Raw genomic sequence first — 25,014 nt, 5'->3', positions numbered from 1 at the left:
TAACGAATGCATTTTCCGAACAGATTTATATGCACATTCTTGTTTATTTGTTCATGAAGCCCCGTTGGTTGTGCCTTCTGAAACGTTTCTTGTAAGAGAAATGGAATTCCAGCTACATCCATGTGTAATATCTTATTTAAAAATTAAAAAAAAAAAATCATTATACTAGATAATTGACATTTGCCTGAAAACAAAGTCCAGCTCTTCACCCTGTGTAATGATGCTATTTTTATGTTAATCCTACTCACACAAAACGAATAACTTGTGGCACATTTTATTACCAGGTGGATAATTAATATGGAAACTCTGCTCTGGAAACCAAACACGTTTATTATTATTATTATTATTATTATTATTATTATTATTATTATTATTATTATTATTATTATTATTATTATATTTAAATATTGGTGGAGAGCAGTGACGCTATAAACTCTACTAACAATGCTAGCACATGCCCTGTGTTTCAGCGTTTTAGTCACACCTGCTTCAGAAATGGACAAAGCCGTTACCATTTCGTTTCCAGATTATGTGGCGAATATTTTCGTCGGATGGGATGATTCCGATTCAGGAAGATTAAAAAAATCTTCCAGCTTGTCTAAACCAGTGGACAATCAGAATACACTTCCATCTGATTTTAGTTTTTTAATGCCACGAAAGGTTAAACGTATAATACATTTCGTACCGAGGCTGGGCTAATTTTTATTAATTTTATATCTGTTTTGGTATTTTTATTTATTTTATTTAGAACAGGTGAATTCATTTAACTACCTTGGATGTATGATCACATATGAAAATGAAAAAGATATAAACGTAAAAATTGCAAAAGATTTAAAAATAACAGGTGTAATTAACTCTATATTTGAACCAACCTAGTTCAAAAACAAACCAGGCTAAAAGTATACAATACATTAGCCCTACCAGTCTTAATGTATGGAAGCGAAATCTGGACAATAAAACAAAAAGACAAACAAAGATTAACAACAACAGAAATGAAGTTTATGAGAAAAACTGCAAAGTATACCCTATTTGATCACGAAAGAAACGAAGATATTATGAAAGAATTAAACCAAGAACCAGTAATTGAAAAAATTAAAAATTATAAACATAGATGGATGGAACACGTTCAAAGAATGAAAACAGAAAGATTACCCAAACAAGCCTTAAAGTGCAAGCCATTAGGAAAAAGAAAACCAGGACGTCCTCTTAAACGATGACTTCTAAGGCCGGAACAGGTCATGCTAGGCCTAAATCCTTGATACGTATGATGATGCTGATGATTTATTTTATTTATAATTCATTAACATGTAGTTTATTTTATTTATTATTTTTTCACGTACACCATCTATTTGGGATAAGAAAAGAGATCCCTTGGTGCCTTTTCTTACCCCAAATGAATGACCCACATAAAAAATAATAATTAAAACGGGATCAAAGTTCACCATTTTAGTATCCCTGCCGATGTTCTATCTGCCGAATTCTTATTCAGTTTATACGAATCTGTAGTACTTCCTACTCACACATCTGAGCTTCCTCATCAGTTAGTGGCAGCACTCAGCTCCGTATTAGTAATAATACTGTAATAGCTCTTAGGAAAATGGGCATTTGTTTGTTGAACGATCTCTTCTGCGTCTGACACCCGCATGCCATCCGCTTTCAGTGATTTATTCTTTCCCAATTCTATCGTTATACTTGCAGCATAACGATAGAATTCAGTTGGATTGTCTTTAGCTTGCAGAACCACTCTCTTTTCATATTGAGGTTTAGATTTCCGTTCAAGCAGTGCTTATAACTCTTCTAACTTGCGCTTATATTCATCGCTGACGCTATCCTTATGCACACAGTATTCCTTTCATGCCATCTGTTTTTTCTTGAGAATCTCTTGCTTAATAAGACTGCCCATCTATTTCGTTCTTACTCTATTTGAAATTCTTCGAACAGTTGAGCCGCATTCCTATATTACATCTCATCCAGCAACCAGTACCATGAGATTGAACCGTTTGCATTTGTATTCTCCACATAATTTCTTGTTTTGTAGTTCAATATGTGACCTATTCTGAATGGAATGCATCCGACTGCTTATCCATATCACTGGGAATAAATTGCCAAAAAAGAAAAACCGATGAAGAAGTCGTATCAGGACTCACTTCTATTAACTGGAGGAAGTCATGAACTATTTAAGCGAAACTGAAATCCAGAAATAGGGAGATGACCTAGATCTCGCCATAATGACAGGAAATGTCCTTTAGCATAATTATGATCCGTAGCAGAATATTACAGTACATAACAATAATAAAAAACCTTTGAGCATGTCCCATCAAACAAACATTGATGTAATGCTCCTATGACGACAAAAGGCTCACTTTTTAGCAGTCGCTAAAGAAAATGAGCGTTGCAAATTCGAAACATTTGAATTTAACGTATGCTACAAATAGAACAGGAGAAGGAAATGAAATTCTCGACATTTCCCCGAGCTGATAGTCTTTCAAGGATTAATTAATAATTATAATATTATATAAAAAAACGTCTTCATTATTGCTTGTCCACCATCCAAAGAAGTTTCAACCAGAATAGCAGCACATCAGCAGAAAACATTGGGCTGCAAACGTTTTCTGCTGGCATCCATTTCTATCAAGAAATTGCGCTTCTTTTCACTTCAGAATCACGTGCTTTTTCAAGGTATAGTTCTTAGTAAAGGATCATTATCTCCAAACTTCTTTACTTCTTGTCATTGGCTGCATATCTTATCGAACTGAGTCACGTTACCACACATTTTTGATCCGCAATTAAACAGACGCTTTTTTTTTCACCTTTAAATTGCTGAGACTATTAATGACAAGCTTCGCGTCAGCTACTTAACAGTAACAAGATGTGGAACAGTTGCCTCGGTAATTGCCTTGTACGCCAGTAACCAATGCCACGTGGTTACAACCTGTTTACTCAGCACCAATATTAGCTTTTTTTGCATCTTCATTAAAGCTTCGTTGCTGAAGTGGACTGACGTGTCGTGCTAATCCGCCCTGTGCCCCAGACTTAAAGAGCAGAAGTGACATTGATGGACCTATATTAGCTAGAAGGAAATGAGCGAAAGGCTTAAGATTGCCGGAGGAGTGGGGGTCATTTGTCCATGAGCAAACTATATTTATTGCAGAGTGCACCCCTGCAGGGAAAATGTTCACGACGACCCAACTGATTAAGTTCGCCTTCTTGTAATGGAGATGAGAAAACAGTCGTCGTCGTCATAAGGGCAAAGGGCGGATCCTTCTGCCCCTCCCAGCATCGGTTTTCAGTCTTTTCACGTCTTAACAACCTTAGCGTTCAATTAGCGCGCCAGATCGATGATAGCGAAAATACTGAAGGACGGAGGTGCCGCGCTTTCTGCAATTTGTCACACAAAGAAAAGTGCACCGTTATCCACCGGGAACACGAAGGAGGTTAATATTCATAATATTCCGGAATTGTGACTAATTAGAAATCAGGTAAATGCGAAAAACGGTTGTCGTAGCGCTCTTACTGGAACGGTCCCTTTTACAAAGAAAGAAACCACTCGGTTTCTTTCTTTGTAAAAGGAAGACCTCAATTAAGCAAGTGAAGTACTCACATTTTTCGGCTGGGATTCACAATACTTTATGGCGACTGAAGAATTAACTCCGGATGTAGAGGAGCGAAAAACTATCCCGATTACTGTAAGGAGGAGGAAGTTTAAGCGCCGTTGATCTTCACGATGTGACATAAAATTTGCACCCCGTGTTAAAGGATTTGACACGTTTGAAATTAAATTAAGATAGTTCTTAACCACGTGGTACCATTTGTATGTTTTGAAGCAAAACGTTTTCACAGCAGAAAATCCTCCAGAATACCAGAGATTTTGTCAGTCACTGTTTTTAGACTGAACATATAATGATAGGTCTGTTTCCGTCAATATTTCATACATCTTCTTATATTCGAATACGAAAAGGTCACAAAACAGTGTGGATTATTATAATAATAAGAATACTCGATATCTCCATGAATTTCGGTGAAATCTCTCCACTTCTTTGCAGACCCAATTTAATGCTGCACAATAGCTGTGTGCGCCGCGCACAAAACTAGGTGAAAACAAGCGCTGGTAAGTTTCACATTGGCTTTGGAAACATCTTGGTGGGTGAACCTTCCGGAACTTGAACACGGAAATTTTAATGCTTCTGCAGACTCCTTAAAAAGTTCTTTTTTGTTTGAATTGGTATTTATAGAATTTTGACTGGCATTTTCCAAGGGATTCTATAAACTATTTCGGAAGCATCTGCGCCGTATAAATCCGAATTAGTGTTATTATATTGAAACGAGTTGATTTGCCAGTTAATCCACATTATGAGAATTTACAAGGAACCTCAGGACAAGAAAGAGGTGGACGAAGTCTCTCCTCAACCATCCAAATGAACACGAATGGCTTCGTGATTGGTTTGAAGCTGCACCAATTTGCCTTCTCTGTAGAATTCTTTCTCCTTTCTGAGTAGTGTTTTTGATGTAAGTGGAGTAGTTTACCCAATGTGTGAAGTTGAGTAGATGTTGGTTTATTCTCATGCTAGATTTTGCTTGAAACCATTCACATGAAATAAAATAGCCAGCGGAAGTATTTTTGTAGCAAATCGTCAGAATTATCGAATCCATTATCTGATTTCTTTACTGGATGACATGGGAGGGGTATTCATTGTATGAATACTTGCTGGTGAATTGGATTCTTGGTGATTCACTATGTAGACAGCCAGTTCTCTCTCTCTCTCTCTCTCTCTCTCTCAAAATTCAAAATCTTCAATTAAGATTGTGAATATCGTAATTTTCTTTCAGTAGTGTAGAATATCAGAAAAAGGCGTTTGCAGTCCGAGGATGTGTCATCTAAATTGAAGTCTTTATAGATGTCGTTTCTTCCTTCCTTTTAATGTGTTCATTTTAGCATGGCAAGAAGCTCCATATATATATATATATGTATATATTACAGACAACCGGCCAGAGAACACTCACAATATAGTAAACTGTAAATGAAAATAGAATTATCCTCTTCTGATGACCAAAATGAGGTTTAAATACAATGTCGGTTGGCTTGGCCTGGCAAATACATAAAAGGAAGATGAGATGAGAATTTGAGAGAATGCAGATTCAGACATGCAGACGTACTTTTATAACAATTAATTTCTGTCCTAGTGAGTATCCTGCCAAAAAGGAAATCAAGGATTTCCTTTCTGGAAAACTTCGTTTTTGAAGTTGGGAGATCTCGGGATTAGTCAACCGAGTTCATAATTCATTCTGCTGTCAAATGTGTCACTAGTGTATGTCCACGAAGAAACGCTGTTTTCGAAAGTTCAGTATTACGTGTACAACATCGCTCTCATAAGTTGATTTGTTGCATTCCCTTAAAAACATATTTTTAGGGAATGTGACACTTGCATGTGAATTAACGAAGTTAAAGAAGAAAAAGGCATCTGTCTTTCTTTATTTGTATACTTCCTCATAGTTTCTATTAAAACTAAGAGACCGTCCACCGTAAGGGGTCTTCTCCCTTGTTTTATTTTCCCCGATATTACTTACTTTACTAACTTCGAACTTTAAGGATAAAACAATTAGGTCACTGATGATTGATCTTTTTTCCAAGCTGGATAATTAAAGAAATCTTTCTCCCCAATGTGCCTCTTATTATTGAAATAGCAGAATGCCTTGTAGAAAAAAAAAACTTTATTTTGGGGAGGAAGAAATTAGGAGTAAATTCAGTGTATGGCATGCGAAGAAAGGAAGCGAATTTTTTAAGCTGATGAGAACCTGTTATCAGAATTAAATTCTTCAACCTTAACAAATGGAACTCCACTGGTCCATTTAAGACTTTTATAGCAGTATTAATTTTTTTCAATTTCCCATCGGAATCATTTCAACCATTTCCGCAATCCGCTGGTAAACCGCGAGACATCGCCGAACAATGAAAAATAGTTATGGAATATACACAGGAAGTTTGTTGTTGTTCATAACTTTGTATAGATCGCGCGCGCGCGCGCGTGTGTGTTTGTGTGTGTGTGATAAAAATGCTGCTAGTTTTTCGCTGTAGATTTGTAAAAGGTCAAGAAGAAGGCTGTTAACTTGAAGGCCGGACATTTTAGGAAACAAGCCATAAGCACCCACCTGTTGCTTCTTTCCTTTTTACTTGGACCGAGAGCAGCATGGGCTTCATTTAACAGAATTATAATTTTGCTTCGGATGGTCTCCTTACGGCAACACGTTGGACATAGATTAGTTTGCTATTACAGAAAGGTGGAGGGAAGTTTTATTTGTTAGCGGATTTTATAAGCCGAAACAGATAAGATAATGGTGACTGGTGGAGGGGGGGAGAAGGGGAGAGAGATCTAGATTGCTGTAGAATATTTCTACTGGATTCGATATATTTGCTAAGGCCTTTCCGATTCTTAAGTAGCAAACTACAAAGCATGAAATGAGAAGAAACAGAATAGTGATAACGTTGAAGCAAACATTTCCCTATCATAATCAAAGCGGAGGATTCATTGCGCTGTCACGCAGTTGGCCTTCTGCCGCCAACAGCTACTGAAAATCGGCCAGCAGAATGCCAAGCTGCAGTTCATGCGACCGTGGTATCTCGCTGCAGGATTGCTACCGGTATAAATCAGGCCTCTGCACTGACAGTTTTATGGGAAATAAGAGTACAGGGGCAGCAGGAGGTTTCCTTAAATCTTCAACACTTTCATTTCGCTGCTTTCCTGACAGAGAACGAAACTACACCAGCTGTACGATCTGATTAAGGACGAACCATTGTGGCTTCTTTGCTGTTGTTCTTTTACGCACGTGAAATTAATTTTATGTTTCTTTTGCCCCAGTTATCAGGGGTGAAATCACAAGAGTCATTCTCTAAATCTCTCTCTCGGAGCTCGTACGCACTTCAGAAAGAATAACTAATAGTTCTAACACATCCTTCTTCCCGACTACTGATTTATAAACCTCGTGGCGAGCATATTTCTGTTTCAACGTGCGCTTCACCGAATCTGCCACTTCCGAAGTGATGCAGCGACTAAAATGTCTGGTTGTGTATTCTTTAGTTCATAAAAATGTTGGAATAACTCAGTTTGCTTTTGTTTCCTCGTAGAACTGGTGAATGGTGATGTTTAAGTAAAATGATACTTCTCTAGACCATCACTGTGAAAATGTAATAAAATTGCAACCCAGGATTGCATTCAATTCAGTGCTCATGAAAGCAACAAACTGATTTAGCATGAGTGGGAATTGTACGTTTTCGAAACGTAGGTTTTATTTACTATTTCTTTAATAGCTTGTTTCAGAAAATATTTTACTGCATATCGCATAGCAACTAATGTGGTTTATATATTTCAAAATGTGTGTGAGAGAGAGCGATCCGGACCGATCGCCAATAACTATCAGAATTAGTTCTACTTCACAGCGAAATGCAGAGAGAGAGAATAGACTTTCCTTTAATGTTGAAATAGAAAAAGCTAATATTCTAAATTCATACTTTTCCTCGAAAACACTCATAGCTGATCTTGACAAATGACCCCTAACCATTTCAAATGCTCGACACTCAATGCCTCTTTCCTTTCACTAGAAAGAGATCACAAGAAGACATCAAAAGGTCCGCAGTCCGATGGCATTTCCTTGCATCGTCCTGAAAGTTTGTACTACAGAGTTGTCTCCTGTCCTATGTCACTTCTTGTTCCTTCTTATTCCACTGGAAAATGGCCTATGTTCGACCTATTCTCAAGAAGGGGCGGTTCTCTCCAAAGTAATGGAGAGAACCATCAACATCCCATTCCTATGCTGCCTTGAAAGCATTCAACTGATAAACGACTGTCAGTATGGTTTTCGCTGCCCGATCGACAGGAGATCTGTTTACACATGTCACCCATTTCTGGACTAATACTAGTGAAAAGTTTGGCGAATCTGAAGTGTTTGTACTTGTCATCTCCAATTCCTTTGACCTGGTCTGACACAAAGGCTAAATGATGGTAGCTTACTTAATAAGTAAACTCCCTTTGTTTAGTCTGCCCCACGACTTCTGCAACTGGGATGCCAGCATTTCACTGGACGCACGCTACGTTTGATACTGGATGACTCCTATCCTCTAGCTATGCAGCTAATGCTGGGGTTCCATAAGGCTGCTTCCACTCTCTTTCTTCTGTATATCTGCGACTCACGCCATTTGGCCGCTAACCCAATACAGTGTCGGTGATGGCAGCACATTGCGCTTCTCCATTTCATTTGACAAATCTTCAAAAAAAAAAAACCTTATTTTTCTGCTATTACCATAGAGAGCCAACTACTCAGATCTTCAGAAGATGATTCGCTTCGCATTACTCTGACATCAAGTATTTCTTGGCAAAATTAAAACAAATGAAAAAAAAATTAAAACCATTGCCTCTTCGACATCCAAAGAAGGATTCCTATTTCACTGAAGCGTTCTTGATCTCCGAACAGCTGTTAACTTTATCCAGATCAGAAATCCGCCCAACGATCAAATATTGCTCTCCAATTTGGGATGGTGTCCCTAAGCGCTCCCTAAAAATAACTGACTCAGTACAGAAGAGGGCAATGAAGTCAATTGAAATGGACAATCCATTTAATGCACTCTTTCACGTAGGCGTTTGGTTTCTTTTGCATGCTCATTCTATAAATACTTCTGTGACAATTTTTCATCAGAACTGGCATCAATAATTCTTCCACTGTCTACAAAACTATTGAACAGAGTGCTGGCACAAAACACACCTTTAGAATTCAACTCCCAACGCCTTCTGCTACTGTATTCTGAAGCAGTCCCCTCTGTTATGGATTTCCAAAGGAATGCAATCCACAGACCTTCAAATCATACATGAACAAGTTTCTCCTTTCCCAACTCTGCTCCAATTGTTAATGTACTAGGTTCACTAACCAACGCCTTGTGGAGGGGATCATCATAAAAAAGAAACAAAAAAACAACTAAGAAACATCCTTTATTCGAACCGTTAAAAACGGGCTTATTTTCCTATCTGCTAAGTGCAAATAACTTGCAAGGTTAGTAATTTGTATTACTATCAGACACTACATTAAAGAAATATTTCTATTTAATCCTTTAGAGCAAATCTCCTTCTGGTCGATCTCAATCCTGTAACAATAAAAAAAATTACTTAAAGAGAGACCTTTAGATCTTTCTTTCTTTAGGTAATTTTTTAAAAAATTGTCTAATATTTAAAACTCGTGCCACTTTTTTTCCCCTTTTTTTTTATGTGGGGCCCTATATGAGAAGTTGGGTGATCAACTTATAGCACTTTGGTACCATATGTGGGTAGTGGATTGGGAAAGGAGAAACATGCTGACACTCGATTTAAAAGCCTGTATATTGTATTGCTTGGGAAATGGTACAAAAAATATGGTACAAAAATGATAAGCTAAATGAATGATCAGTTAGCCTAGTATAAAAATTCTGATGAAGCTAGATATTTCAACGAAACGCAAATATTACACCCATAGTTTTCCGACCACACCTTTTATATTTATGGCCACGTCAGTTTCTTGAGAGTCGCCAGTCAAAACGTTTAACCCGTTGTCAGCGTTTATCTATCAAGGAAGGCACCATCTTTATCCAAAAGAGCTCTTGATATTTATGGCCAGGTTAATCTTCTGTGGGCCTGATATCAGCATATATATATATATATACATATATATATACACACACACACACACACACACATCTGTGTTCATCTGTCATAAGCAGCATCCATGTGAAATTGCAAGTCACTCTATCAAGTAGTTTGTTTTATACAGCTGTCTGAAGCAAAAGTGTTGTCTGTATCCCTTGAAATGGATAAAATTGAGTACCGTGCGGTTATAAAATTCTTTGTAAAAGAAGGTTTAACGCCAAAAGAAATTCATTTAAAGTTCATAAAAGTTTATGGGCACTGTTCTACTTCGTTTTCGACAATTAAGAAATGGGCTGCCAAGTTTAAACGTAGCAGTACCAGCCTTGAAGATGAACCATGTGAAAGACGTCGAAAAAGTGTGACAACACTAGAAATCATTGATCAAGTGCACGGTATGTTATTGGATGACCGGCGAGTCAAAGTGTGTGAAATTGCTGAGACTATAGGCATTTCAAAAGAACGTGGAGGATATATTTTGCATGACAAATTGCAAATGAAAAAGCTTTGGGCAAGATAGCTGCGCTTGCTCACAGCAGATCAAAAACGCACTCGCATGAAAATCTCTAAACAGCGCTTGAAGCGTTTTACTAAGAATAAAATTGATTTTGTGCATCGATTTATTATTATGGATGAGACTTGGATTCACCATACATACAAAAATCCAAACAGCGGTCAAAATAGTGGACAAATGCCAAAGAAGAAGACAAAGTCGGTTCCCACAGCAGGAAAGGTCATGGCATCGGTGTTTTGGGATGCCAAAGGCATTTTGTTTATTAATTATCTTGAAAAGGGTAAAACAATAACCGGGGAATATTATTCCGATCTTTTAACTAGACTAGACGAAAAAATTCGTTAGAAAAGACCCGGTTTGCAGAAGAGGAAATCATTTTTTATCAGCACAATGCATCTGCTTACAAAGGTGTTTTGGCAATGGGAAGATTAAGGGATCTGCACTATGAATTGTTGGAGCATCCACTATATTCTCATGATTTGGCTCCCTCTGACTTCCATCTCTTCCCAAAACTAAAACTCTTTCTCGCGGGTCAGCGTTTTTCTTCGAATCAAGAGGTGATTGCAGCTGTAGAGGGGTATTTTGCAGATCTTACCGAGAACCACTACAGGGACGGAATAATGGCACTGGAGCAGCATCGCTGGAATAAATGTCTTAGTCTTAAGGAAGATTATGTTAAAAAATAAAAATAATTTTGAAATTATAAATTCGTTTATATATATATATAGGCTAGTTTGGCAATGCTATTGTTATTCATCCTTTCTATGTGGTGTAGCCAATTTTGTTGATATTCTTCTATTACTGGTGCGATGTTCTTTGTATCTAATCGTTCTCTTATTTCTGTGTTTTTCTTTTTATCTAATCTAGTGAGTCCCAGAAGAGGTCTTTGAAACAATTTCACCTGTACTGCTTCCAATCTTTGTCTGTTTCTTTGTTTAGAATCCAGGTTTCACTTCCAAATTTGAGAGATGGTTTGGAGGTCATATTATGTAATCTGAATTGAGTTTCTTTAGTCATTTGTTTTCCGAAATTTCTTTTAATTATGCCATTCATTCTATTGTAAATTTGTAGTATTGCTTCCAATTGTGAATCAGTATTGAATTGCGAGATTATATTTCCAGAAGTATTTGAATTCTGTAACTTGTTCTATTATTTCATTGTTAAGCATAATTGTGACTTTTGAATGGCGTTTCCACACATTGCCATAGCTTTTGTTTTTTGTTGTAGATAATTTCATTAAAATGTTTTTTAGCTATTTCATTTTATTTCAATATTTCATTATTTGCAATTTGGGGTTTATCTTCTGACTTTGAAATTAGTACTTGATCATCTGCATAAAGTATTGCATTTAGCTGTTTATTATTTGTTAGTTGAATTTCATCTTGGACAGTTGTTTCCATTCTTTTAGGGTTCTGTTTATATAAAAGTTGAATAGGATTGGGGATAAGCCGCAACCTTGTCGTACTCCTTTATTTATAGTTATAGGCTCTGATAATGTTCCATCTGCAAATTTGATGCAAATTTTTGTTTCTCTGCATAGACTTTTTTATTGCTTTATTTAATTTAGGAGGTATTTTATCATCTTGTAATAATTTCCAGAGTAGATTTCTGTTCAAGTTATCATACGCCTTTTCGTAGTCAATAAATAGAAGAAAAGTGAGCGGGTTAAATTCTTTTCTATGACCTGTTGCATTGTGAAAGAGGCATCTGCGCATCCTCTTCTAAAACCACACTCTGCATACTTAATTATTCTGTTATTTAAGATATTTGCATATAGTTTAGATGCTGTTATTAAGAGAGTAATGCCTCTGTAATTTCCACAATTGTCCTTGGGACCTTTTTTGTGAATATTTATTTCTACTCCAGTTTCCCATTCTTTTGGGATCTTTTGATATTTCCAGATATAATTGCAGAGTTTAAGTAGGTTTTCTTTTAAGCTACTGTCTGCATATTTAAAGAACTGAACGCATATTCCATCCAGACCCGGGCTTTTTCTGTTTCTTGAATTTTTTTAACTCTTTTTCTAATTCTTTCATTGCTATTTCTTCTGTACTTTCCTGTATTGGTATTTTCAATTTTGTGAGTTTTGTCCATGTTTTGTATTTCTTGTTTTTCACTCCACAATATTTTATAATGTTCTATCTAATGCTCTTTGGACATTAGATTATCAAATCGGTTTTTCTAATATATATATATATATATATATATAGTAAAATATATATAGAGTAAAACCCATTTTTATAATAACGAGATGTTGGGAGATGCAATCGATTTACCTCCGTCCCAAATATTCCTCGATGATCTTTTAGATATACGAATAAAGGTAAATGTTCAACTCTCCATCTCTAAAGGGACCTTGGGTAGCTAACCCATGACCCCTTCTGGCTGTGAAGCGGGCCTCCAGAATATTCGAAATATGCACTCGACGAACTCGCTTTAAGGCATATCATCGCTGTCCTGTGTTACCCTCGAACATCCAATCAGTTTAAATAATTTAAATCACATTCATTTCTTACGAGTAAAAGTGGTACTCAGAAGAAAAGGATGGTGATTCTATTGCGACGCGTTTTCCCAATCGCCACAAAGCTTTACAGTTCAGTTTTTATCAAAGCATGAATTTTAAAAACTGATGGCACAAAAAAAAACTCATTTAGTCACTAGCTTTTGTCTTAGTGCTTAAGCACTTTTCGATGTCATTTTGTTGCTGTTTTTCTTCAAAAAAATTTGAATATTTCTAGTTCAAGCAGATTTGTCGCATTAAAATCTTCCTTGCTGATTGATTTCTAACAGGGATTTTTTTATAAAAAATTATTTTGTAGAAGGGTAAGTTATGTTGGACTATTTCAAAAATAAATAGAAATATGGAAAAAATAAATAATTCCTTGGCACACCTACGGTACTAATGTATTATAGATTTATTTACAACTAGATTTTTTTTTAAAAAATCAAATTTATATTTGCTATATTTATTCATTCGTGTTCGATGTTCTGCGCCTTCGCTTTGTTTACTTGGGATCAGCTCTATGGTGGACAGGGTTTGGTGCAAATTGACAGTTGAGTCCTCTTTCTTGTTAGGCTTTATACCTCTATGCGACTGCGTTCATTGCAATCCACTTTTCTCTCGTTTCCTTAGTCTTTCAATTAGTCTTTTAGTGCTTCGATTGTATTTTTTTCTATTCTCCAAAGTCTTCTCCTTTTCCATTGAAGATTTTTCATTCTTTTTTCTCGTTTGCTATCCATCGTTGCAAGACATGCTTTTCGTATTTCTTCTCTTCGTTTATGATTTTATCAAATTATTATTTTTCCTTCATTCAGGTTTCTTGAGTGTTTTCGATTCTTTAGTGCTGTTCGTCTGTTTCAGTCTTAACTGGTTCCGTTGTTGTCAAAGAAGCAGAAATTAAAATTGATTTAAACAAGATTTAAATGTTTTATTCAAGCATCCAGAAATCTTGTTTTCGTAAATGATTGTTCTCTTACTTCATTTTTTGCTGTTCCTCTTGAGTTTTTAAATATACAAAAGTCATCACTTATTCCGTGGTTTTTCGATATATTTCTAACTTAAATTTGATTTAGTTTTCTAATGATCACAAAATTTCCTCCTATTGTTATGGTTTTCGCAAATATGAAATAAGAGGCTCCTTTTCATAATTTAGCGTGTCTTTGCCACGCCATCTGCATAGCAAATCAGATTCACTGTCGCATTTGTTATCAGTTTTTATCCCTTTAAAAAACTTTTCTTTTAATTATTTTATTACTTCATCCATAAAAATTGAGTTATTTAGTGAAATCTGTTGTGTCGTTTCTGGTTTGGATTAATCTGCATATTTAATACTTAAATTGCACAAGTAGACAAGAATCAATGCCATCTTTTGGTTGGTTGGTTGGTATTGCAGCCGAACCAACTTGCGCTGTGAGACCAGAGTGTATTACGTCCGTTAATTGCACGTGTTCTCCTGACCGGTTTGTCCGTTTCATGGGATGAAAAATCCTGCCATCTCCGTGTGATGGCGAAACTTTTAGCTGTGAAGCCCTGTTAATAGGTTCTTACTTCCTGGAAGGGATTCAAATTCAGGGTTTTTCCACCGAATAAAAAATTCTTTCTGTTTTGTGATATCAAATCCTATTACTGCTTAAGCCATTTAAGTCTTGTCGTCGGGCATCTTCGTAGTACAATTGAAACGGCATGTCCCCTGGATAGAGAGAATAGAATTTCCGTATAAGGAATGTATATAATGGAAAGGCATTCGTGTCTGTACCTGTCAGTTGGGCTGCCGGCGTGGCAAGCCGAGGTTAGCATACTCGCTCACGAATCAACAACACAGGGGTTCGTATCCAGCCGTTGGCACGAATGTTTGCGAATGGCTTTAGATAGAAAATTAATTTCGTCGCCTGCTTTGAAACTATCGCCCCGCAAGACCTGATGTGGGTGGCTTGAAAAAGTTTTGTGGTTAGCTTTGAGAGCGTCGTTTCTGGATTATGTAAAATATAAACAAATACAAAAATGAAATGAAGCTAAAACAATTTTAAAAAATGTCTTAGTTCACTAACGATACTAATATAGGTTTGTAATCTTTCGTGAATGTGAGTCACGTAAAATGTCAGTTCTGTGTCTGAGCGGATTTGCTTCTTTCGAGTGCATTTCTCTCTCTCCCAAAAAAAGGAACAGCCTATAAAATACAGCTGTGCGCTTATTTAAAAACGATATACATTTTATTAAGTGTATATCTTAATAGTACACCAGCGTTAGCGCTCCTGGAAATCCATGCGAACTTAACAGGTTTTATACTGCATTTCACTGTCATTCTTGAGTTACCTTAAGGCACATGCTTGTCTTGTATTTGAGATCTCAGTTGCCAACACAAAAACACAACAAATTGCACCATTTAGTATGATCACGGGTGATCGTACTGGTGCTGAATTATCGCGTCACTGTACCTTGGATGAGGGTCCGACCCTTAGCTCGGTTCGGTTTGTTTATTGATACCGTCTATTGCTATTCATGTAGTATGTTATTACTTGTAACTGTAATCGCTTTAAATCACTAAGTATCATAAAAATCATTTATTAATACTTAAAACAATACCCGTTTATAGTTCTGATACGCAATGTTAGTTTTTCCTTCTTTCTATTATATACATGTCCGGCCAGTATTTTAGTAAACAATTCTCTCTTGTTCTGTGTTCTCTGCTATCATACCCTATACAAGGACCATTAATGGATAAAAGTGTGTTTGTATTTATGGAAGGGGGGGGGGGGAGTCGGATCAATTTGGCACGATCTCTCTCTTGTGAGATCAGTGCCAATTTTATGAAAAACTATATTTCATTGTGAAATTGAGTTTGCTGTAGGTTGCGGTTTAGTTTGCATGATACAACCTGGACCCTTGGGCCATTCTCACTACTCCAGTCCTGGATGCAGAACGAACGCGTCTGTGTGAGTTTGTTGGTGCCAAGTGGGTTGACATAATCTTGATGCCAAGATATGTCAACGCTTTAACACAGCAAGAGCGATCCAGTGCTCAGTGAACTTCGTCCCAGGTTTGGGATGAAGTTCACTGAGGTTTGGCACATTCCTGCATTTAGAGGAACAAAAACATATTATAATTTAAACGTTTCTTCTTAATACTGGTCGGTATACCCAGAATTTTTCTGAATGACTTTAGTTTTGTGAATGCTCTTATGTGCTAAACAGACAGGCTGAGTGGTTGATCTCACTATATCCAAACATAGTGAAACATAATGAGCATACTATATTACACAGAGATTAATTTGTTTGTCAAATTTGCATTTCTGTTGATTCGCGTGTTCTGTGGTTACCAGATCTCTGTAAATGCTCTCGTTCATAAAAATATCTCCTTTTCAAACAAAAATGAGCCAAGTGCTGAAAAGGAAGCTTTCTGCTATTTAGAAACAGGCACTTAAATTCATGTTACTTTTAATAATTGCGTTGTTGGGGCTGTTGTTGTGATGTTTCTCGAATTTTAGATGGAACTTCACTGAAATGACCACCACTGTTCCTCTAATTTCTTCTAAATATGTAAAAACACGAACAGCTGCTAATTAACATTCACGCGCAATTTACCTTCAGAATTAACGACCCCAGCTTCTCCTCCTCTTTCACTCCTTCCACCTCATTAAACAACCTTCGTCGTATTATTTTCCACAAGAGACTACAACATTCAGCTATTCAAAAAATACATCAACAGGTTCCATTTTTCTCCTTAGCCTCTTGCCTACACGTCACTCTAGTGTTAAGTTTTGCGACCGCTGTTACATGTAGGCCTCGTATAAAAAAGTGAAATAAAGTCAGCGAAGTAGCCAACCTCTTGATTTCTCAGTACATCTCTCTCTCTCTCTCTCTCTCTCTCTCTCTCTCTCTCTCTCTCTCTCCTTTATTACCCACCACCTACGTTTTTATGTGACCCCACTCATGCAAGGTTGTAGACCTATAGTACACTACTACCGTTGGTGAGCTAAGGACTTTTTTGTAACTCTTTTTCTTCTTCTTCTTCCTTCTTTTACCTTGCGGTGTCGAGGGTTTTCTCTTCATTTAACCGAACCATACTCAAGGATAAGGTGGCTAACCCTATGTCTCCCGGTGTGTCCTATGTATCAAGGCCGGTTTGCCTGCTTGCGGGAGGAAAAACCCCTGGATAAACTGGGGGAAAAAACCTTGCAATCCACGCCCATGTTAACTTGTCTATGTCTGAGAAAGATCCTAAGCTCCTCACGTCAGCGACGGGAATCGAACCCAGGACACTCCTTTCCCAGGCATATGGTTGCGAAACGCATAGCCACTCGGATAATCGCGCCTACAACTCTTTTTATTAATTTTATAATTTTTATCATTTATTTATTATTTTTACATAGTCTGGAAACCCAACTCTAGAGATCAAACGTGGATTTTTTCCAAGCCGCATCAGGCCTCTAATAAGCAGGCAGTGGTCTCACGTTGGGCGATGAAATGCATCTCCCATCTAAAGACAACCACAAACATCTATTCCCATAGCGGAATGCGAACCCGCAGTCTCTTGTTTGGAGAGCGGATATGCCAACCATGTCGACAGTTTGGTCCAATTGCGCAAAATTCGCTAGGGATCTTAAACAACGAAAAAATGTAACTGTATTCCAAAGTTTACCGAGAACGGTTGAACAATGTGGACCGTTACTGAGTAAGAAGCAAATTGTTCCCACCCCCTACATTTTAGTAATATGAGAAATGCTTGTATTCCAAGTTTAGTTGAAATCAGTTGAACGATCGTAATCCTATGCCTCAGACACTCCTGATGCATAGGATTACGATCATGCATCGGACACTCCTGATGCATGATCTCTGTTAGTCTTTTGCGTTAGTCTTAACCCTGTTTCAAAGTTGATCGACATCATTCAACAGATGTTGATCAAATTTGGTATATCTACACAGGAAGTGTTCCGGCTTTCCCCACTTCCATTTTAGCCAGATTAGGCTGAATTTTTCCGGAGGATCTTTAGCAACATCCCCTTAGAGAATACAACTTGTAGAAGAAAATAAATGAATCGTTTTGGATATATTTTCGTGGTGTGCTTTTATTATTATTATTAATTAGATTTCACTGTTAAAATTGGTCAATCTATGTCCTGTTTAATAACTGTCGAATGAAGGTGAAATGAGTCGTCAAATATCCAACTTAAGACCTAAAGCTGCCTAAAGTTTGATCAGTTCAGCACTTGGTTTTAGAGTTTCTGTCGTGAACCTCATACTGTGACTTCCTCCTTCATCGTACGTTCTAATATTCAAATATTTCTCCTTTCCTAAATCTTCTTCGATGCATTCCTGTTTTTGGACACAGCTTAGCCCACCCCACAAACTGCTGCACTTGCTTTCAGTGAGCTGCGCCCAAACTGCGTTCTGATTCAATCATCATTTAAATGAAGGTTTCGTTGCAAGGATCTATCTCAGTTAGTCACAAAGCAGCCGATAAAAGTGGCAGTGACTGAATATCACGTGAAAGGCAACACTCCTTTTATTTACTTGAAGATAGAACATTCATCACATTTCTTGCGGAGTTACGATTGATTCAAGTCTTGTGGACAGCTGTCACGGAGAAAGCAAAGAAACAAATATTACGTAGAACACCCGTGAAGTCTTGCTTGGAGGGCAGTTTATCATCATTAAGTCTAATTATCCTCTGCAGAGTAGATGGTAAGTCGCCGGAATACCGATTGCCATTTGTAATTGTAGGTTGTGTGTATATTGTGGGTTCCTTAAACAATAAATTACACGCAGCATATCCGTAACAAAACACTTCCTGGCTGTAAAGGGTCATCGAGACAGATAAATATCTGCCACGTAGAGAACCTATAAATAATCTTGGCTGCCTTTAACCTATAAAAAGGTTCCTGATTGGCCAATATTTTATTGTTCATAAAAGGAAACTACACCGAATTTGCCAGCAGTAATTACTAGGAAGAAAAGAAAGTTCATGGCTCCCTGCAGCAAGAGAACACAGTAAGCCTAAATACAGTCTCGAAATGAGGGGACGCTCTCGTGCTGCGGGCTAAAGCCCTTGGATTTGATGAAGGGTTTTCACATGAGATAACAGGATATGCTAAATGTAACAACGTAATCACAAGGGGCTCTCGTGTCCATGTGCAATAACTAGGTTATCACCTCCCCCTGTCCCATGGAGACAGGAAACTAGGACCAAGCGGGGACATCACAGGGTGCGTGTATCAAGTTTTTCTAACGCAAATCTACAGCGTAACCGTTATCTACATAGATGATCCGTCTTTGAAGAGAAAACCACAGCAGCAGTCAGGTCAAAGGACCGTAAATTTTTACTCTTTCGCCAGCCTGTGGTCAGAAGAGGCTTCAACTTTATACGAGATTCCAGGAAAGTGCTTTAACTAATCGTCTGTTCTTTTCTGGTAAGCATACATATTTGTACAAAACAGGGCGTGCGTTTAAATCCTGTAGTAATGTAAGCCGTAGTCACATTTATGTCTTCAGTTCGTGTAAGGTATTCGAAAATGTTGCCAGAAACTGCCTGGCCACATTTCCTAAGAAGAGTGGGAATTCATCGGTCTATGAATTGTTCATTAGTGTTGGAAGTGGTGCATTGCTCGTCGTCCTTAGCCTCTGAACAACGGATAGAAGCAGAGCGCAGGACGAACGCTATGGTCTTAGAATATTCGTTTTAAACCCCAACACAGGGACTTCTAAAAGTTAAATAAGTTCTCTGCATCATCATTAATTAGTGTAATGATTAATAACCAATCAAACACTGTAATCGATTAATTAGCTACAACACTTTTGCTTTTATTTTTTAAAATTGCATTTCGTTTCGTTCTTTTAAATGCATTTCGCTTTCTCACCAAATGCGACAGCGGGATTATCAATGTTCGCTTGTCCTGATAGTTTTCATTGCGCAGTGGGTTCTATTGTTTTATATGCTATTTATCATTTCTTAACGGATTTCGGCTGTTTTTAGAATGACTGCATTGCTTTATTTATTCGTTTGTTTTCATTTCTTAGTATCGAATACTGCAGCTGATATACGATTAACTTTTAATTTAAGTGTAAAATGTTTCATGAACAAACGCTCTTCCTCATTTAATTGAGCATTTTTCTTTCTCCTTTTTTACACGCTGATATATTCTCTCGTTTAGATAATAAACTAACATGTCTGTGTAGAACCGACTTGAGATAATTTTCACTCCTATAATGCCGTTGTCTGTTGCGTACGTTAAAATTTGTTATTTCACTGTTTCCATAAGTAGATCAGTTCGCCTTACTGATTGTAGCACAGCATTTCATCTTTCTCCATGGATGTATTCAGATCGAAAATGTTCATGGGGAACTTAATAAAAAGAGGGGGGAGGACATTTTATTGAAAAAAGAACGAATACGCATCTGCGTTAAAGCGCACTCCGTAAGTGAAATACTCAGGGAGAAAGGATCCGCTTTCAAAAACGTTTCTTTATTTTGTCTCAGAGTCTCTTACATTTAGTAAAACGCCAACTATTAACCAAACGAAATTTGAAAATCTATAGCACAATGTGTGTATGTGTGCGAGTGGCAAAACAGAGAGACAAAAATGTGAGATGTTTTTCTGTTGAAAGCGTGACCTGCAGTCACGCCTTCTTGGTGAACAGTACTTGAAGAAGGCTGTTCAGGAAAACAAACGTAGATGGAATGAAAGAAGGCGAGAAGGTAGCTACGCAGGTTTGAAAGTGGAGTGTGAATATATTTTGACCAGCAGGTTCTCGTGTTTTATGGAGTAGAGAAAAGTGGATCACGGTTAAGTAGAACAGTTCGTTGTGAGTATCTTCTGTCTGGTTTGTTGTTTTTCCGAATGAAGCAGCTCTAAGTTTCAGTGAGGAAAATGCCTCCCAGCTCGAAATGAGATCGGCTAAACCATGTCTACCAAAAGAAAGCGGTTTAGAGTGAGTGCGAGAGAGGAGGGGACACATTAATTAATAGAATTACTCTCGTCCGGAAAATGTCAGAATCTTGAGTAGAATGCTAATATTGGACAGATTTGTGACAGGTATAGGGCTGAAAGCTGTACACGTGAGAAGTCAAGTCGTGAGCGAAAAATTATAGTTTTTGACTATGGATGCGTTGTGCTGGTGACAGGAAAGATTGAAAGTGTAAGTCATCTCAAGAAAATGAAAAAAAGAAAAAGTAAAACTCGGATCTTATCTGAGGATGTGAGTTTTAGTATCAAAAGTACCATAAGTCTTTCGTGATAGAAATAATACAAAACTGTGTTATCGTAGTAGCACTGAAGTGGAAGAAGTTGCGTTTACCTCATGGAGTTTGGTTTAGTTTGATTGGTACTACATCCAAAGTAACTGTAAGATTCAGTATACCATGACTTTATTGTGTGTATCTTCTGTCTGGTTTGTTGTTTTTCCATGAGGAAAATGCCTCCCAGCTCGGAATGAGATCGGACAAACCATTTTCCCTTAAAGTCCGTTTTGAAACTTCCTCGTATCTTACACGGGATACCAACCCACCCACCCCTCTATCAACAGAAAAACAAACGTATCACAAAAAAAAAAAAAAAAAAAAAAAAACAGTGCTGACGTTTTCCATTGCCACAGTTCCATTTACAGGTCAAATGTGAGGATAGTTGTGAGGAAGTGTCAACACAGCAAGATCTATGCAGAAAGTGTTATTTTCCACGTTTCACAGCATTTTTGTAATCTCGGTATCCTCGCTCTCCTTTTCTCTCTTAATACTGGAAAGACTGCAATTTCTCAAACTAACCTCACTGTCAAGCATTAATCTGTTTAGCTGAAGATAAACACATCCACCAGACAGGACTGCACTTCTCCGCGAATTGAAATCTCCATATGGAATTGAAGGGTCCTCTCCTGGATTCCAGGGTTGCTTTTCTGGGAGACTAAAGTAATCCCGATTCCGTCTGAAATCAGTAGGTATACTACTCTGGTATTTTACTTAACAATTTCCATGTTCTCTGAAAACAAATTTGGTGCATTGGCTGTTCTTTCTTGCATTCTCACAGCATCGCTAGAAATGTAAATAAGTTCGTTTACGTGAACTAATTGCTGCATTTGCAATTTTCTGAGAAATCGTCGAACTCTGGACAGCGTCTCTCTTCTCATCTTTATGCTTTATCTCATACAAATCAGCTCATATGTGAAAAAAGTAAGAGTATAGGAAATGGGCTGCAATTTAGAAGGGGCGGGGTGTTTTTATTAGTGGTATCGATGTTGTTGCTGCCACTCAAATTTCAAAACAGAATTTGCAGACTCAGCAATTTAAAATATCAGCAAGTAACCCTTATAAGCCATTCTTGTAATCGAGGCGGTCTGTGACTCGCTGGTCTTTTACTTTGAACTGAAGGTAACTGTAAAGATAACAAAAATCTTCACAGATTTTTGTTATTTTCAAAGATAATAAAAAGAAAAGAAGCAAATAAATGTAGAGAACTTCTCTTTCATAAAATCTTCAGTTTCAAAAGAACTCTTTGGTAGCACCTTATAGTCATTGGATATCTTTATACGGATATTTATTTACGAATTCATTTTGAATTATTTCATATATTTGATATCAGTTTATTCAAGGAGTTACTGCAATGATTCGTACGCCAGGTAACCCAGCGTTGGATTGGGTTGTTTGGAATTACTGCCGAAGCAAACAACCAAAATTATGAGACCAGAGGATTATGTTTCTGAACTTCGTTCTTTGGAACGAAAAACTCGAAGTTCCTGGTGAGAAAAGCTTACGAATCGATGCCCCTCTTGATGTGGAAGAAAGTGATATTAAATTCAAGAAATAATTCAAAATAAATTCGGTAAATAGTATCCTTATAAAGATATCCAAGAACTATAAGGTGTTACTAAAGAGTTCTTTCGAAATTCAAGATTTTATAAAAGAATCGGTTCTGCATTTATTATTATTTTTCTTTTTGGTTATCTGTGGAAATTAATATATTGCAGATTAATAAATTCGGTCCTTATTTCTTTTGGTATTTCATATAAATATAGTTTTTAATCCTTTTAATAATATTCTTGTCTTTATTTTCGCGACAAGAAATAATCTTGTCGCTAAAAGATTACACTGGCCAACACAATTTTTGCTGACTTTTATATGAGACTTGTTTTTTACTAATTTGGGTGGGCTGATTTCAAATATCAAACCCATTTTTCTCTATCACGTCAGGTTTTTCCTCTATGGCATTTTCTTTTTGCTAATTTGTAAGTTTTTGATAGTTTTAAAGAGGCAGTACTATTTAGAAGATCAAAAAAATCGATTTTTTAATATTATTTTCTGAAAGTATGTACTTTTAAAAGTCTGCTGCTAACTTTTTATCAAGAAAGTCGAAAACTTCCCGAAGATATAGCCTATTATTCAAAGCGATGCGCAGATCAGAATCGGAGCGTCTCGCTTGTTAGTAAAACGTCCTTTATAAATTGGCATGGCTATTTCATTGGAATGAGCAACTGGCCGAATTGATGAGTCGAGATTTGGATACACAATTTTTTTCTTATTCTTCTTATTATAAGCAGAAGTTTGAACTAAACAAAAATAGCAATCATCTACGTGATTTTTCGGTTCACGCTAAATCATTGGAATGCCAAAAGCTAATTTTTGGCGTTTTCCCTTGCTCCACTGTCGTAAATTTTCTACACATGACTTACACACTTTATTTGGTGCCCATGACTTGTCCTGATCTGCAATTTTTACGTCAAAGTATGCAAAGTACACTTTCTTAACGAAATCAGTGATATTTGTCCTTTGACTGGGAACAGTAAAGCTGCCACAAATGTAGCAGAAGAATCTACACTATTGACACAATTTCGAGTAGTAGACATGATGTATTTTCTGCACTGCTGACTAACATGCAATTAACAAGACAAAAAAACCAGAGACTTTATTGAAACGTCATAAGCGCTCATCATACTTTCACGATCGATTAACGATTGACTGATTTCGATCGTTCTTTGTCCGCTATGACGCATATAGCATTCATTTGTTTTAGGCAGTTGTCATCGCCTACTTTTCATCACCTATATGTATTAGGTCGGTTATCGGCCTCTCTCGCATTCAAAGCGCCAGTACGTGAAGTTGCAGGTTCTTACGCATTTATTCGTTTACTAACAAGCGAGAGCGGTGAGCGCTCCGATTCTGATCTGCGCACCGGTTGGAATAATAGGCTATATCTTCGGGAATTTTTTGAATTTCTTGATAAAAAGTTAGGAACAGATTTTTAAAAGTACATACTTTCAGAAAATAATATTAAAAAATCGATTTTTTTGATCCTCTAAATAGTACTGCCTCCTTAAAACTATCAAAAACTTACAAATTAGCAAAAAGAAAATGCCATAGAGGAAAAATCTGACGTGATAGAGAAAAATGGGTTTGATATTTGAAATCAGCGCACCCAAATTAGTAAAAAACAAGTGTCAGATCATAATCAGCAGAAAAATTTTTTTTTTGTTGGCCAGTGTTATTTCTTATTTTTGTTATTGCAATCTGCTGTTTTGACATGTGAATTAACAGCTTAGTTTCGTTCATCTGGTTCTTCCTAAGTCCTCATCTAACTGGTAAAGGAATGCAGTTTTCTGTCTATCTGCTTTTAATAACCTGTTCAAATAGGTTTCGATACCTGCAGCTTGGCTATTTAATTAGCCTAAATGATTTATACATTTCTGGTTTGTTAATTTTTCAGAGAAATTCGTGATGTTTCTTTCTTCACTTTGTATGTTAGAGTATTTATTATCGAATCAAAAATTTCGACTGATTTTGATTTCTTTCATTTTTTTTTATTATTGTTTCTTTTTTCTTCTTTTTCAATCGTATCCCTTTTGTTATCTTCTATTTTCCATAATAATGTGATATGCAGTATATTGGTATGCTTTTTTATCTTTTTACTTTGTAATAGTTTTTCTGTTTTTGTTTTTGAGATTCTTTCTTTATCGTATCTTCCAATAGCTTTCTTCCAATATTATCTCAGGAGTTCCATGGTAAGCTTTCGATAAGTTTGTATCACCCTTTATGACTGACATGAATTCAATCCCACACATTTTTGACATGAATCTCGAATAGGCTTTTTTTTCTACTGTTTTTCTTCAAATGTAGGTTTATTTCTAATAATATTATTTTTTACTTCATCAGCTCATCTTTTGCAATTGTGTTTAAATAGATGTGTAAGTGGGGTGGAATTTATCGGTGCTTATCCCGAGGAACAGTATCCATAGAAATATTTGTATGAAATTCAAGCTGCAGAAACTGTGAACGGCTTTGGCTGTGTGAAAAAGAGTGCACCGAGTCAAGTATTTTTAGGGACACCGCTCCAGATGTAAGAGGGTTGACGGATTTGTGATTTGT

This window comes from Typopeltis vanoorti, chromosome 2, assembly GCF_054136105.1.
Source record: "Typopeltis vanoorti isolate ZY-2024b chromosome 2, IOZ_Tvanoo_1.0, whole genome shotgun sequence".
Lineage (NCBI taxonomy): Eukaryota > Metazoa > Arthropoda > Arachnida > Uropygi > Thelyphonidae > Typopeltis > Typopeltis vanoorti.
The sequence above is the reverse complement of the archived record's forward strand: the minus strand, read 5'-3'. Positions refer to the sequence as shown.